At 53.1% G+C, this 16,933-nt stretch overlaps 1 protein-coding gene across 5 annotated transcripts in view; it reads right to left on the bottom strand.

Annotated features, from left to right (window-relative positions):
* The window catches only part of ELOVL1 (ELOVL fatty acid elongase 1), a 32,970-nt gene that overhangs the window by 10,050 nt on the left and 5,987 nt on the right, over nucleotides 1-16,933 (bottom strand). Inside the window, exons 1-2 of one of the 5 annotated variants that reach the window (XM_050961239.1) lie at nucleotides 14,900-14,946; nucleotides 13,674-13,748 (exon numbers count right to left, since the gene is read on the bottom strand). The gene's annotated coding sequence lies outside the window, so the exon portion shown is untranslated. Of the gene's footprint in view, nucleotides 1-13,673; nucleotides 13,749-14,124; nucleotides 14,422-14,899; nucleotides 14,947-16,933 lie in introns of those variants that run through there. The other 4 variants (XM_050961238.1, XM_050961236.1, XM_050961241.1 and 1 more) reach the window with 4 other exon arrangements.

Below are 16,933 nucleotides of genomic sequence, written 5' to 3'. Positions count from 1 at the left end.
GATTTGTAAAGAACAAATCATGTCAAACTAATCTGATAGCGTTCTTTGATAGGATAAAAAGCCTTGTGGATAAGGGAGAAATGGTGGATGTGACATACCTAGACTTTAGTAAGGCATTTGATACAGTCTCGCATGATATTCTTATAGATAAACTAGGAAAGTACAATTTAGATGGGGCTACTATAAGGTGGGTGCATAACTGGCTGGATAACCATACTCAGAGAGTAGTTATTAATGGCTCCCAATCCTGCTGGAAAGGTATAACAAGTGGGGTTCCGCAGGGGTCTGTTTTGGGACCGGTTCTGTTCAATATCTTCATCAACGATTTAGATGTTGGCATAGAAAGTACGCTTATTAAGTCTGCGGACGATACCAAACTGGGAGGGATTGCAACTGCTTTGGAGGACAGGGTCAAAATTCAAAATGATCTGGACAAATTGGAGAAATGGTCTGAGGTAAACAGAATGAAGTTCAATAAAGATAAATGCAAAGTGCTCCACCTAGGAAGGAACAATCAGTTTCACACATACAGAATGGGAAGAGACTGTCTAGGAAGGAGTATGGCAGAAAGAGATCTAGGGGTCATAGTAGACCACAAGCTTAATATGAGTCAACAGTGTGATACTGTTGCAAAAAAAGCAAACATGATTCTGGGATGCATTAACAGGTGTGCTGTAAACAAGACACAAGAAGTCATTCTTCCGCTTTACTCTGCGCTGGTTAGGCCTCAAATGGAGTATTGTGTCCAGTTCTGGGCACTGCATTTCAAGAAAGATGTGGAGAAATTGGAGAGGGTCCAGAGAAGAGCAACAAGAATGATTAAAGGTCTTGAGAACATGACTTATGAAGGAAGGCTGAAGGAATTGGGTTTGTTTAGTTTGGAAAAGAGAAGACAGAGGGGACATGATAGCAGTTTTCAGGTATCTAAAAGGGTGTCATCAGGAGGAGGGAGAAAACTTGTTCACCTTAGTCTCCAATGACAGAACAAGAAGCAATGGGCTTAAACTGCAGCAAGGGAGATTTAGGTTGGACATTAGGAAAAAGTTCCTAACTGTCAGGGTAGTTAAACACTGGAATAGATTGCCTAGGGAAGTTGTGGAATCTCCATCTCTGGAGATATTTAAGAGTAGGTTAGATAAATGTCTATTAGGGATAGTCTAGACAGTATTTGGTCCTGCCATGAGGGCAGGGGACTGGACTCGATGACCTCTCGAGGTCCCGTCCAGTCCTAGAGTCTATGAGTCTATAAATATATATTAAAAAGTGTTTTTAATTTATAAGAGGGAAATCGCACTCAGAGGCCTGCTATGTGCCAGTACAAAAGAGTTTGAGACTCACTGCCCTAACCAATGGGCAAAATAACGAGTGACGGGCTATTCCACCCACCATCCCTTCTGGAGTCCTTAAAATAAAAGGATTTTTTTGGTTTGAGGAAGGGGGGAGGGAGCAAGAAATGAAAAAGCTGTCTGACAAAACCCCTAGCTGATGGAATAGAAGACGACGCAAGCTTCACCATCAGAGCTGCCATCCCCACTGGGTTCCCAAGAGGTATCACACCACCACTGGGTCCTCATCGTCCGGATCCTGAGTGCTATCCTGACCAGACCAGCCCAGGGAAAGAGACCCAGATCACAGCATCACCTCCACCAACTTCAGCCAGATCCCCACCACCACCTGGGATGTAAGAATGTGTCATCCCTCTCTCCTCTGCCCCCCCGCCCTTGTGTCCTTTTCCTTCCCTATCTTACTTCTCTCCTCATCTTTCTAATCACAGTCTGTCTCAATTTTGCAACATGGCTGTGAGCCAGTAACAAAAAGAGACAAACGAAAGCAATGTCCTAAACAGCCCAATGCTGGTACAAGTTTGCCAGGCCTCGGAATGGCTAATAAAGTCAAGCACTGGGCTTGTGTTTCCCCAGCAGCAAGTGAGAGTCAACAGCAGAGACAGAATCTGCATTTTTTATCTTCTGTTTTCTTCTCCCTTCATAGGTTTTGTCTCATCTTCTAGAAAATGGGAACAAATGTTACCAGCAACAGCAGCTCCAGCACCACTCAGCTACCTTCTTCTCTTTTCCCCAAAAAGGACTAAGATCATCAAACAGCAATTTTCCCTTTTAAAAATGTTACTGCTAAAAACCCAAGGGAAAAAAAAAGGGGGGGTGGTTACAACATAAGCCTCACTTAATGCATGAGCTGTTTCTCCTTTTCTGCGTCTTAAATAAAAAGATTTTTAATACTGTGTTTGCCATGGGCTTATGCAGGCTGAGGGCTCTCTAGTCAAACCCCAAACCTTGTTTAAAGTTGAACAGTGTCAGGGTCGTGCTAACACCTTCCCCTGCATCATGCGGGTCTGGAGGTCACTTCCCAGGATTATCTGGACATCTCACAGAATCATTGCCCTGTCATTGCAGGGGCCCCAAGCACTGGTGCACCTCAGTCCCCTCCACTCTCTGCCTGTGGCACATCCCAGTCTAGTTTCCTGTGGGCCTTGTTTTGGTTGCTGGGCTAGTGTGCAAGTGCTGGTGGCCCGTGAGGCACAGGACAGCCTAGATGAGCCATCAGGCCCTTCTAGCCCTACTTAGACACTGGAAGAGCCCAGCTGCAGCAGCACCCGTTCCTCCCCATCAGGCTGTTCTCAGCCGGCTTCTTGCTGCACAGCTCAGTGCCATGTGGGGGCAGGGCTCAATGCCAGCCACATCTAACAGCTTCACTCCATTTGCTGCAGTGGAGAAGCCACTTACGCCAACCCAGTTCCCAGAGCTGGGCCATCTGCACCCTCCAGCACTACCTTCACCCTCCCCACACAGAAGGGGCTTCTTCCCGGACCACGGCCATGCCCAATCCCTCTCACGCCTGAAGAGAGACCCCAGCCCTCCACATGGCTGCAGCCTGATTCCCTCACCGTGCCCCTTTAAGCACTTGCCCAAACCAACTAGGGTGATCCCACTCCTTACACAACAGAGCCAGGAGGGTGCCATGGCACCAACACCCCTCCCTGCTGCTCACATACCCATCATCTGAGCAAAATGAAGTTATTCCTGCCAGGACAAGGGCAAAGAAGGGAGGGGCCACCGCACACAGGCCTCAGGGCATCAATGGCCACCAGAACACTGAACATAAAGCTGTGAGCTTCTGCAGGTCCCAGCCAGGGAGGGGGACAGCCCCTGGGCAGCAGCACCCAAGGCAGAGGAACAGCAGGGCTGGGTGAAAGCTGCCAGCTCAGGCAACTGGACACCAGCTCGCTGGTCTCCAAATCCCATGCATGGCTCCCTATGACCTACCCCTGGCCTTGGGAGGGTGCTAGCCACAGAACCCCAGCACTTCCCAGACCATATGTCTCCTATTGGCCTCATTAGCTGTAGTACCCAACAGTCGTCCACACAGCTCACTCTACCAAGCACACAGCAAGCCAGGTGCTCTCCTGGAAATGGGACAGCAGGCATGGAACAGCTCTGAGGACAGCCATCTGCAGTGCCTTCCTCCACCTGCCATGCCCTCCTCCACCTGCCCGAGGGGTGAGTGGGACAGGAAGGGAGGGGAGAGTGTGCCTGGCATAGCTCTGACTGCAGGTCCAGCCCTGCCTGACTCACTCAGAGCCAGCCCAGAGAGGGAACTCCCTTGGCTCTCCTGCCAAGAGAGACACTCCACCCACCCACCTCCTACAGACAACAGCCCTCTCTCTGCAGTTTCTGTGCAGGGTAGGCCCCAGCCTCTAGCACAGTGAAGGGCCCCAGGGAAGGTGCAGACACACCCCACAGGATGGGGGATGCCAGCCCCCAGCAACCCGCCAGGGAGGACACTGGTACACAGGACAGATGGCACTGAGCTCTCTCCTAGAGAGTCACTGCCTGGCCCACAATGGCCAACCCATGGGCGGCAGCTCCTCCACCACAGGGCACAGTTACAGCAAGAGTGACCCCACTAGACCCCATTCCACCAATCTGTTTGGCCACTGCCCCCCTCTCAGCACCCAGCACTAGTGAGCTGTCTGGGCCAGGGGGATGACATGTTCAATCCTTCCCATCCCCGTGGCACCTATCTGAGGGCTTGTCTCAAGCTACGAATTCTGTCTAGTGAATTGTGGAAGAGAGTTTGCCTGTCCTGGTGGGCATGGGGGAGAAGGGAGAGAAGACAATCATAGGAGGTCATTGGAGGACGAGGGCATTCATGTGGTGCTAACAGGCCATTCTTTGCTCTGGACACATGTTAACACAACTCACATTAATATATTCCAAGCCCAGAAGGGACCGTTTCTGCTCTAGTCTGACCTCCTGCATCACACAGGCCAGACCCATGCCCTGTATTAATTCCTGCTTCAATTCCAATAGCTGTGCTTGAGCATCTCTCTTTGGAAAGCAACCAATCTTCACTGAACCATTTCCAGGGATGGAGAACCCACCACAGCTGTACCAATGGTTAATGACTCATTGTTCCAGCTCGGCACGTTATTTCTAGTCCGAATTTGTCTTGCTTCAGCTCCCACCCATTGCATTGTGGTAGACTGGTTAGCCAAACTGAAGAGCCCTCTACTGTCAAACATCTGTTCCCCATGGAGGTACTTACAGATGTAATCAAATTACCCTCAGCCTGTGGTATGTTAAGGAGCTCAGTCTCTTTCACTTGAGTCTCTCAAAAGAAAGGATTGGAAAATAAGGCCTTACTCTCTCTCAGGGCTCTTCTGTGAGACTCTCCAATTTTGCCATATCCTTCTTGGCTTGCGGATACCAGAACTCAACCTTGGTGCGACGACCAGCGAGAATAACCTAATCCTCAAGAGTCCCCTTTCTACATCCAAGGATTGCGTTAACATAAGAACGGCCGTACCAGGTCAGACCAAAGGTCCATCCAGCCCAGTACCTGTCTACCGACAGTGGCCAATGCCAGGTGCCCCAGAGGGAGTGAACCTAACAGGCAATGATCTAGTGATCTCTCTCCTGCCATCCATCTCCATCCTCTGACAAACACAGTCGAGGGACACCATTCCTTACCCATCCTGGCTAATAGTCATTAATGGACTTAACCTCCATGAATTTATCCAGTTCTTTTTTAAACACTGTTATAGTCCCAGCCTTCACAACTTCCTCAGGCAAGGAGCTCCATTAGCACTTGTGACTCCCACCCTCACCCTGCCAATTTGAATTAAACACACCATTGAAGTTTAGCCGAAACATGTAAGCTATGGACCACAGAATATGCCCCCAGAAACCTTTGCAGCATCCTCTACCTAAGAGAAGTGTGGAGAATGTGAGTTAACGCCTCTGAAGACACATCCATAGAGCAAGAGCTCTTTAGAATATCTTGCCTGCCAACTCAGCAATATAATCAAAGCATTATTGCTATCACCCTCACTCATCTCTTCACTCCTATGCCTTGGGCCCCTGCAGATTCAGGGCAGTGCCTGCACTCCAAAGTCAGAGGGTATTGAGAAGCAGATGCACTGCCCAAACTCCCTGCAAGCCTGGGAAACCTGCCCAGCCTACAGAGCCAGGATGCCTGGATTAAGGGAGAGGTTCACCCAGCTGACCATGGGAATGAAGTCATTATAAACATCAGCCAGCACTGCTGGCACCAGGATGACAGGGGACTACCCAATGTCACCAGCCAGTCAGTGCTAGAGCTGGAAATAGAGCCCAGGAGCCCCAGGTCACGCCTGGTGCTGAGACCAAATGGTTGCTCTTCTTTCTGTGTGCTTCAGAAAGGGAGCTGGAGAGCCAGCAACTGGTTGGCACAGGGCTGGGGTACCATGGAGGCCCTAGCCAGATGACAGAAACAGCTGGCTCCTGTGCCTCTCATCATGCTTGTCAGGAGGCAGGAGCTGGAGAACCATGTGGTGATGCCCAGGGAGGAGACCTCCCCACCCCACCCACCATGCAGAGAAGACCTTTCTGACAACAGCAGAAACCATAACAGTATTGTGTATGGGAGCCCACCCACGCGCACTGCTGAGCATACATCCACACACCACATTTCCTACCACCCTAGAGATCAGCAGGGCATCTCTTTCCCTGAGACGTGCTGAGAATGCTGCAGTACCTGGTGCCAGCCCCGAGATAAGGCAGAGTGTCACACACACACACACAGAGCGCTGGCTGAGCAGGGACAGAGATTCTGCTGCCTAGGAAGAGCAATGCACTGAAAACACCCAAGTGCTTTACAATGGTAGGAGCAGCTGCCAGCAGGAGTCAGTTCTACGGTTGGAGAATCTAGACCCCATGAGGCTGCAGGTGGCAGCCAGAAGACAGGGATGCTGTCAAGGGCCAGGACTTCCCCTTGTTTCCCCCCTTACCCAAGTTACAGAACTTACCTTACACCTCCACTTTGAAGGGCAGGCTGCTCTACCTCAGCTGACCTTGCCCCTTCCATTCCAGGCTTGCAAGCCCTGCTCCCTCCACCCCTCTCTACCAGCACTATAAATAGGGCCTTGAAGGGGTGGGAATTGATTTCTTACTTCCCCTGCTCCCCAATTAACTCCACTGAAACACTGCGCTGGGACAGCCCGATTGGAACAGTCACAGACCTGCCACTATGGGCAGATCTGCACTTAATGCTCCTACACTGACAGGAGAGCTTCTCCCAACAATGCAGGTACTCCACCTCCCCAAGAGCTATGTTGAGGGGGAAGCCCTCCCCTCGACAGAGCACTGTCTACACTGGGCGACACAGGCGTAAGTTGCTAACGTAGATCAAGCCTAGGCAAAGCATCAGAGAGAGGGAGGGGCCCATAAGCAGGAATGCTGACAGCACACAGATCGCAGTGATGGGCCCTTTAGGAATACCCAGCAGCGGGCAATAGGAGATTAGACAGGGGGTTGCACAATGGTATGGCAGCAGTAGAGGCAGATGTGGTTAAGAGCTACAAAGGCAGAGGCCTCATGTCCCAGCTGGGAGGGGAAGATCAACACCTGGATACTACACATCAGAACGGTATGCACAGCACTGGTGCGACTGCACCGGAGGTAGTGCACTACACTCCAGGCACCTCAGTACTGGAGAGGCTGAGGAGTTGGAGGGAAGTCAGAGACTGACTTAGTACATGGCAAACAGCCATGGTCAACGGTTAGGTCACTCGCAGAAGCAGCCATGGGATGCTGCCCAAGCACTTCTAGGAAGATGAGGGAGTGAATAAGCAAGGGCCAAGCAGTACCATCATGCTGAGGATACGCTATGTTCAAAGTTGCCAGGCTGAGTATTATGGGACAGCCAAGCCCATCTCTTCCCCCAGTGTGGTCAGGGCAAAATCTTACTCAATGTCTGCCCCTTAGAAAGTTGAAGCAACAGACCAAAGTGAGGAAAAAAGCACTGAATTTAGGATTGTTCCCTAAAGCCCCAGCGGCACGTGGCACATGAGGAAATTTCTAACTCTCAGAAAGGCAGGAAGCAGCCAAGGACTCCAGCCTCCGATCAGGCTGCCTGACGTGTCTGTCCAAGGAGTAGACCCTCCGGCAGTCTCATTTCCTGACAAAATTAGACTGTAACCCAGAGGTGCTTAGACTTGGGCCTCCCAGAGTAGCTATGGAGATGCCATGCAAACAATTCAGCAGTCTCCTGCACCCAGAAGAAAACTCCAACATCATGGCACCAGCCTCTTGGATTCAAACCTGGCAGAACCAGTTCAGCAGCTTTAAAATAGGGGAAAGGTGAGCTTTCCCTTCCTACTGTTTGATTCCACATGCCTGGTGCAGGCTTGCAAGTCAGAAAAAGACTGAAGAGTTCTGCTGGACCAGAATACTCGAACACCAAGGTCAGTGCACTCCCGGAGAGTTCCCTAAACAGATTTCTGAAGGAGAACACCCTCAACCGAACAGATTCCTATGTCACAGTTCTGAGAGCCCAACTATGCAGCCTGTCTAGGCAAGCAGCCACCCCAGGTCTCCTTCTTACCGACAGGCAGAGTGGCTTTAGAACCCAAGTATGATCGGCTAGCTTGGGGCTGGTGGCCTCACACCAGTGAACTGACTGCATGCTCTGCATCCATTCCTCCAGTGCACTGGATTTCAAAAGTGTACGAGGCACAGGTGTTAACAGGGAGCGTTTAATAAATTCCATATAGGTAGGGAGGGTCTGGGATTCCAAAAAACAAACTGACAGCCCCTCTGCTAAGAGGAAGGGACCTGTGCAGTTACAGCACAGACCTGGAGTCTGCTAGTCCGGAATCTATTCCTGACTCTATTGCAAATCACCAAGTGACATTAGACAAGTCACTTCCCATCTCTGCAAGTCAAGTTTCCCCATCTGTGAAGAGGGGTGTGTTTCAATACCACTTCCTTGCCTTTTAAAGACTTGGACAGGCTGCAGCAATGTTTGTAAAGCCCTTCAAGGACCTTGAATGAAATCTTAGAAAAGGTGGGGGTGGGGGAGAGAGCAGAAGCAAGTCTCAGAACCCAGGTCCACTCATTCATCCTTGCAAGGTTTGTGCTATGGGGATAAAAATAGCAGCATAAGCACTTCTGCTTGGGCTAGAGCCTGGGCTCTGAGATTGTGTGTATGCGGGGTGGGGAGAAATCACTCACAGAGGCCAGGTCTCAAAGCCTGAGCGGGAACATCTGCATTGCTATTTTTATTCCTGTAGCTTGAGCCCCGCAAGCCCAAATCAGTTGACCTAGGCTCTGAGACTCGCTGTCAAGGGTCTTTTTTGGCAGTGTAGACATACCCTTCAATTCTCATTGCCTCGCAGCAGTAAGAGTATCAGTAAAGAACAGCTGCACTAATACCATTAGAACACAGCCTGCACGTGCAGCAGAGCAGCACAGGATCAGAAATGGGCAAAGGTAACAAAGGGAGCAGCAACCAGAGAGGCTTGGGCAGAGCATCTGGAGCAGGAAGGGATGAGATGAGTGATATCCGAGCAAGAGCTCTTCCTGCCCTGAGCTGCCTGCAGCCTATGGCCAGTGTGGAAACTCCAACACCGTGCTAGTAATCAACAACAATTGTGGGGGCAGAAGATTAGACCGTACAGCTACAGGCAGCCCAGCCCAATGATAATTAAGGAGGTGGAACCCAGCAGCTCTATACAAATATCTAAAGAGTGGAGAGGCCAAGGCAGAGCAGAACTAGCTGGGGCACAAGCGGGAGTGTGTGTGGAGGAACAGTGTTACAACCAGTGCAGTTAAGTCCCAAGGGGAACAGCTTCCTGACAGGCACATGGGTTAGGCTGACAGCCTTCCAGAGGCAGAGCTGGAAGTCCCATTCCCTGGGCCAAAGCCCCAGAGGAGCCCACTACTCGGTGAGAGCAGACAGGGCTTCACCAGCACCCACCTCAGTTATTTGAAACACACAAGAGTGCAAATTCCAGGCTGCAAGGCTTCAATTTGATTGTTGGGACAGGCCCTGTAGTTACCAGCTACTACTCCACTCTCTCGCCCTGGCTAGGCCTTGGCTGCAGCATCACACAGACAAGGACTGAACAGACAGCTTGGAGAAGGGCACAGGCACACTAAAGGGTTTGGAAAGTAAGAACCAGGAGAAAAACTTTGAGGGCTCTAACGACTGAAACTCCACCCTTGGGTCAGCCCTAGCTACCCAAGAGATGACACTCCCTTTGCAAGCACAACGTCCCCCGAGAGCTACCACCCAGCAGAATGCGGCTATCAGCCAGCAAAGGAAGCATGGAGGGAGGAGAGAAAGAAAGTTTACCTGGGAGCCAAAACTAGGCTACGGAATGCTCTTCTGCAACATCCAAGACCCCAGGCCCCACATTCTGCTCTGAGAGGTCACTTCCCCTCAGCCAGCATCTCCCTCTCCCACACCCTCTATGTAGGGCAAAGAGTATTTGGTGTTGATAACACTCGGCAGGGGCTCCAATCCTATGGGGAAACCGCATGTCCTAATAAACCCAAGGCACCGAGCATCTTCACCCAGGATCCCCAGCCCCCACCTCAACAATGGAGAGATTTAGTATCAGAGGGGGAGCCGTGTTTGCTGCTTTTACAGATCCAAACTAAGAGTCCTGTGGCACCTTATAGACTAACAGACGTTTTGGAGCATGAGCTTTCGTGGGTGAATACCCACTTCGTCAGACGCACCCACAAAAGCTCATGCTCCAACACGTCTGTTAGTCTATAAGGTGCCACAGGACTCTTTGCTGCTTTCAATGGAGAGACTGACAGCTCAAGACCACAGAGGCAGAGCTGGGATCAGCACCCAGGCTGACCCTGTGCAACAGGGACAGGAAAGACCTGTCCTCTCTGCAGCCTCACTCTTCCCATTGATCACGAGAGAAAAGCATGATCCAGAGTAACCTTTGGATTTGATGCCCATGGGGATGCACCAATCAACCCAGAGCCTGACTGCAGATTCCCAGGGGCCCCAGGAAGAGCCTGGGAGACTCTGGCTGACCTTCATATCACAGGCTGGGATGAGATAAGCTATCCCAACTGTCCTGTAGGCAACAACCAGGACCATGGACTAAGTGATGCTATAACACAGGGAGCGAGCTAGCTGACCATGCCTGGCATCAAAGCAAGGTAGTTTCCTATAGCAGGCTCTTGGGTTTCACTCCCAGTAAACAGCTGCCCACCCTGATCCATTCTGGGGGTTACTAGAGTGAATTTACTCCCATAATGATCCCTGCACCAGGCACAGGATAGGATATAAAGAACCCATGAGATCCCCTGTCCCCAAACATGTCCCCAAACTCTCTAGCCCCCACTCCTCCACTGGAGCTAGATAACGCTCCAAGAAGGCAGGAGAGTATAGCACCCAAACTGGATACTGCTGTTATCAGAAAGTGACAGCTTCCCCAGTGCTCTGGACCAGCAGGGATGTCTGCATTCCCAGAGCCTAGCATCTCTGCTCTTCCCCGCATGCAGAAGTTCTTGTTCTTAGGGACTGGCTTGGAGAAGTTCTTATTCTTAGGGACCGGCTCCTTTCCAGATGCATCTCAACTTGCTCCACCCGTCTAACAGGAAAGGGCAAGACATTCCAGCCAGAGAGCTCCCTCTGCCCCAACAACTGTGCAGTAGCAAGGCACCATCTAATCCAATATGTGGAGGTTTCTTCCAGAGCCTCTGAGGGTTTATGCTCCTCTTGGCCCTGCAGCACTCAGGAAGAGCAGAGCACGGAACAACATTCATCCCTCCCCAACCTCTGCAGGAGGATCAGTGCCTGTACCTGCCCTGCTCAGTCTGTACACAGGCCAGGTACGGGGAGAGAACGCTCTCTCCCTGCTATTACTCTGTGGGGCAAATAGGAGGTTCCCCTGAATCCAGACCAACATGCGTGGGAAGAAGCAATGAAACCTGAGACCCTGGGCCTCTCCCCAACTCACACAGCACCAGGAAGACAGACTCAGCATGGCTCAGAGATTCAGAAAGCACTGGGCTTGCTACTCACTCCCCCACAAATAAACAAGTTTTCCTACCTGCTCTGGAGTGAGTGGGGAATTAGGTCTTGTGCTTCCTCCCACACAACGCTCTGCCCTAGGGGACCATCTATGTCACATACCTAGAGGCATTACTCCTCCCTTCATTCCCCCTGAAACTGCACAGATCAGAACCCAGCAGAGGCCTGGCTTGTGTGTGGCAGGGCCTGGCAGCTCCAGAGAGAGCAGCATGCAGCAGCTTGGAGCCAGCATGTTACCCTCAAGGCTGGGCACTGTCACTGGAACAAAGAATTGCAGGTTGACTGGTATGCACTAACCTCTAAGCCAGGGGAAGTCAATAGGGAGACTGAGGGCCAAATCCAAACGCTTGAGCGGACCCCAAAATCTTATTTACTTATTATCATCACGATTGGGGCGGGGGGGATAATGATTTTTTTCCTCTGGAGTCTGGACCTTGACTATATGTTGACCAAGAAATTTGGACCTTGACAAAAAAATAGACTCCCCCTGCTCTAGGGACGTGTCTACACTGCAGCAGGCAGCAATTCTCCTAGCCCAGGCAGACAGACTCACTCTAGCATGCTAAGAATGGCTGTATGGACACTGCACCTTGGGCAGAGCTTTCACTTCAAACTTATGTTGACCTAGCTCCATTGCCCAGGGACTAGGAAAAACGCATTCTCCTGAGAGACATAGTTAAGCCAACCTAAGCCTCAGTGTAGACACTGCTAAATTGACTTTTCTTTATCAACCTAGTTGCCAGCTCCTGAAGAAGTAGATTTACTGCAGAGACAGAGAACCCCTTCCACTGCTGTAGTTAAGTGTCTACACTGCAGTACTGCAGCATTTCCAGTGTAGACTCTTCCATAGGTTAGCCACCCGAGCTCAAGACCATACAACGGCCCAGGCTTGAGCTCAGATGGCTTGTCTGACTCACTGCCAGAGCCACAATGTCCACATAGCTATTTTTAGCATGCTACCTTGAGCCCCTCTAGCACCTGCCTGCCTATCCAGGCTCATGAGACAGCATCTAGCAAGCCCCTTGCCACTAGGCAAGCTGTTTGATTCAGGGAGCCCTCTGTCCCTGGGAAGCTGTTTAGCAGGTCTTGCTGGAAGGTCAGGAACCTGCCCTGCCCACATTCTGCAAGGTGGGAAGAGGCCCCAGCCCAGAGCCTGTAACCCACAGCAGCTGGATACATGCCTATCATTCACACAATGCTTGTTGCCCTTCAGGCCTGGGGAAGAGACCTTCCCAAGGAGACTCTCCTCAGCTCCCACGCTATCAGCCCAGTCTGCTTACCACTCCTGCAACCACTTGCCTCTCTCATTTCACCCCTCTCCACCACAGCCACTTCTTCACCAGGCTCGTGCCTCCAGCATCTCTGAATTCTCCCATTTCTCTAGTTACTAAGGTACCCAAAACAAAGCAAGTCATCCCAGGGGCAGCTGCACAGAGCATTCCAGAGACTCCCACTCCTGCTGCAGCAGGTGTAAGCCCAGGTGCACACACAAGAACTGCCCACCATCTCCACAATGCCTCTATATATAGCCCCTTCACCCACCACAACCCTAAGGAAAAGCTCTAAAAAAAGGCAACCACACGTGGAGGGGGAAGAAGCGGGACAGTAAGCTGCTGAGTCACCCCTAGTCCCGCCCAGGAGTGGGGGCTGACAGCTACTGAATTATATGGTCCAGGAGATTAGAAATTCCTCTACCTCCTCCCTACACAAGCAGCAGCACAGATCCCCTGTGCATGATAACCACACAAGCCTCACATGAGTCTGGCACTGGCCTCCCAGTGCTAGTGCTGCACACTCCCAAGAGCCTCCTTCCCACAGATGTTCCTGAAAAAGACCCACACAGAGGCCATGCACCTACACGAGCTGGAACTCATGAAAGCCAATGTTTTATTACAGGCAGTGCACAAGGCCTGGCACTGCCATCCAGCACAGGGAGGGGAGGAGGAATCTCTCAATGGGACATTGATGCAATGGCCTAGAAGGGAGAAGGAGCTCTCATGCTACAAAGCAGTCAGCCAATCACAAGAGTCAGACTGCCTTTGCCCTGCAATGCAGAGGTCTGAGCATGGCAACTGCTGCAGGCTCAGCTGCAAAGGGACAGCATGGTGCCCTGCAGCAGGAGGTGGGCACTGTCACGTGACTGTTCCCAACTGAAGATTTGACCTTCTGTGCCCCCAAACAACTCCCCTCAGCGACCTATCAACCTGGGTCCAGGGGCCTTATTTACACAGCACATGCAACTTCCCTCCAGCTTTGGCTTCCGAGTGCAGGAGGTATGAATTTGAAACCAAGAGGAGAGGGGCACTGCTGATGCAGCCCCAGCTGAATTTTACCTTTTCTCCAATCAAAGACGCCTCTCTCAGGAACAGGCCCCTGAATTCTTCTCTGGGTCACAGACGTGTTGCTAGCTGTAATGAGACAGGAACTCCCTTAGAACTGAGGCACTCACTGAGGGAGGGGAAAGCAGTAGCAACCGTTGGGGTCAGGGAGAATGGTCCAGCACAGAGCTGGGGTGGCCCTGGGGAAGAGCTTCAGTAGCCCAGGTGAGAGATGATGCAGGCAGAGAGAGGTGCTCAGAAAGGTAGAGCCATGAGGTTTGTGACAAGGCTGCCAAGGTAGGCCAGTGTATATGAGATGGGAGACAAGAGTAAAGGTCAGAGTGGAGGACTGGGAGTAGCAGAGACAAGCAAGGGTGTGAATGCAGAGGAAGAACAAGATGGCACTGGGCTCCTTTGCCTTGGAGAGATCAGAGGACAAACCCAAAAAGGAACCTGTGTCACCCACTTGACATTTGCAGCTCCTACTGTTTGAGCACCTGGGCTGAGGCAAGCAGGAGGGGCAGGGTGTGTGCCTGGAGACTGAAATGACATCCAGCTCGTGCTTGGGACATACACGTTTTCACCCTATAGGCTGGAATCACTGAAGGCTGCACCTGGTAAGGGGCGCTGGACAGAAGTCAGTCTGCGGCTGGGGTAGGTGGTGAAGCTTTCTGCACAAGAGGAACACGTATGTGCAGTCCCTGCACTAAGTGGGAGCACACAATTGAGTCAGGCCAGCTTAGCCGCACAGCCAGAGGTAAAAAGCCACAGCAACAACTTCTCCCTAGCTCAGCCAGCTGCCAGAGGGCAAAGCCAGGCAGGACCCCTGTCTGCAGGGACTCAGGCTCGTCCCCCGACCTCCAACCCTACCCCCGCAGGCCTGGCCAACACGGCATCCCCCCCCCGGCACCCTTCCGCGGCGCTCTCCCAGGACCCCAGCACACAGCCCGGCCTTGCGGACACCCAGGGGAGCGCGGGGCCCGGAGCCCGCCTGGGCCAGGCCCACGGGAGAACAGCCGGCTCCGTCCCCCCCCCCCGCGCTGGGCCAGGGCTCCGGCAGCCGCGGCCCTTGTGCCCGGGAAGGGCCGGCAGCGGGGCCATGAGGCACCGACGCCGAGCTCGGGCCGGGCCGGGCCCCGCCTGCGGGGAGAGGGAGGGGCCGGGGCCGGGCCCAGGCACGGGACAGACCGACCCGGCCCAGGCCCCGCGGCGCCCGAGCCCCCGGCCAGCGCCCCGCTCACCGCGCCGCGGAGCCGCGCCGGCCTGGCCTGCCCCGCCCCGCCCCCCAGCCGGCTGCCGCGAGCGGCGGGCGGGGCGCCCCCGGCGCTGGGCACCGCCACGGGAGGGGGCGCCCGGGCCAGTCACAGCGGCGGCCCCGCCCCGGGCGCAGACGGAGGCGGGGTGGGGGTGGGGGCAGGGGCGGTTAGGGGCAGAGGCTGAGGGGCGGGGTTGAGAGGGGGCAGGGGGCTGTCAGGGAGGGGCAGGGGAGGGGCGGGGCCGTGAGAGCAGGGGGCGGGGTTCTGAGGGGGCAGAGGACAGCCGGGGAGGGGGACAGGGGGAAGGGTCTGGGGGGGAGGGGACAGTCGGGGAGGGGGACAGGAGGAGGGGTCTGAGGGGGCAGGGGTCTGAGGGGGCAGAGGACAGTCGGGGAGGGGTCTGAGGGGGGAGAGGACAGTCGGGGAGGGGGACAGGAGGAGGGGTCTGAGGGGGCAGGGGACAGTCGGGGAGGGGGACAGGAGGAGGGGTCTGAGGGGGCAGGGGTCTGAGGGGGCAGAGGACAGTCGGGGAGGGGTCTGAGGGGGGAGGGGGACAGGAGGAGAGGGTTCTGAGGGGGCAGGGGGCTGTCAGGGAGGGGGCAGAGGGAGAGGGCTGAGGAGGGCTCAGAGGGCTGTTAGGGAGGGGAAGGCTGGGAGGGGGCAGGATACATCAGGCAGCAGGTGGGCATAGGCTGGGAGCCTCCCCCAGCTCAGGTGGAGGAGGGCCCTGTGGGAAGAGGCACAGCTGCCTTCCCAGCCTCCATGCAGCACAGGCCACTTCTGCCCCCTCCTTTGGTTGTGGCTTCTGTTGCGGTCACCCTCATGCCCCTCTCTTGTGGGGCAGGACCCTCCTTTCCAATAGTCAGTTATTCCCAGGGGTCCTGGCAGGCCACAGGACTGAGCTCTCTAGGGAGGCTTCAGGTCCCATCCTGGCTCTTGCACTCTATATATCAAAATGTGTGTTGTGCCCTGCCCCCATCTACCAGCTTTGCTGAAGGGGAAGTGCCAGCTTTCATAAGCCCCCCCTCCCCATGGCCCCCAACACACCCAAGGGTTTCAAGTGGAACTGGCTTCTCACACAGGGACAACTTCCCAGATAAGAAGGGGCTGCTAGTGCTGCTTGCTGGAGGGTGCATGCTCAGTCCCCGAGGGTAGCATAAATATTTAATTCTCAGGGCATCACCTCCAGACTAATCGGAAAGATCTCAGACCAAACACGCCCCATCCTCCATTCTGTCTCACATACCATCCCATAACATTGCATCAGTATGATGCACTGTTGCCAAAGTCAGTTAAGAGCCACAAACTCCACAATCAACAGCAAAGTTACAGTTCAAATCAGAGATGGGAGAATACAAAGGTTCAGAGTTCAGACAGATATCCACAAAGAGATGCTTGCATGACTCTGTGGAGGCTTCTAATGCTTCCTGTGACCCTCCCTTTGGTAGGCCTTGATTTCCACTCCTTGTCTCCTCAGCAGCACCAGATACTACAATGACTGGAGCCAAACTGATTGCTTACATTTAGAGCCTCTTAGAGCAGTGGTTCTCAAACGTTTGTACTGGTGACCCCTTTCACATAGCAAGCCTCTGTGTGTGATCCCCCTTATAAATTTAAAACACTTTTTAACATTAACACCATTATAAAAGCTGGAGGCAAAGCAGGATTTGGGGTGGAGGCTGACAGCTCAAGATCCCCCATGTAATAACGCTGAGGGGTCCCAACCCCCAGTTTGAGAACCCCTGTCTTAGAGGGATGGGAAAGTTTCGGCACTGCCAAGCTAATATTTAATGGGAAGTCAAAACTTTGAAAGCAGAGACCACGAGTGTGATATCGTAACAAAAGCAAATTGACTGCAGTGTCCCAGTGTGGTACTAGGAGGTGCAATGCGGCAGGAGTAGGGTGGGGACTCATCAGGGGACCCTCTCCCCCCAACGCACTGTCTAGACTAATATTTAAAAGCATGATGCTAGCCAACATTACAAACGCCAACTAGGACAGCACAGGTTACACGCAGTG

This window comes from Gopherus flavomarginatus, chromosome 7, assembly GCF_025201925.1.
Source record: "Gopherus flavomarginatus isolate rGopFla2 chromosome 7, rGopFla2.mat.asm, whole genome shotgun sequence".
Lineage (NCBI taxonomy): Eukaryota > Metazoa > Chordata > Testudines > Testudinidae > Gopherus > Gopherus flavomarginatus.
Note: the sequence above shows the minus strand (reverse complement) of the source record. Positions and strands in the feature narration are given on the sequence as shown.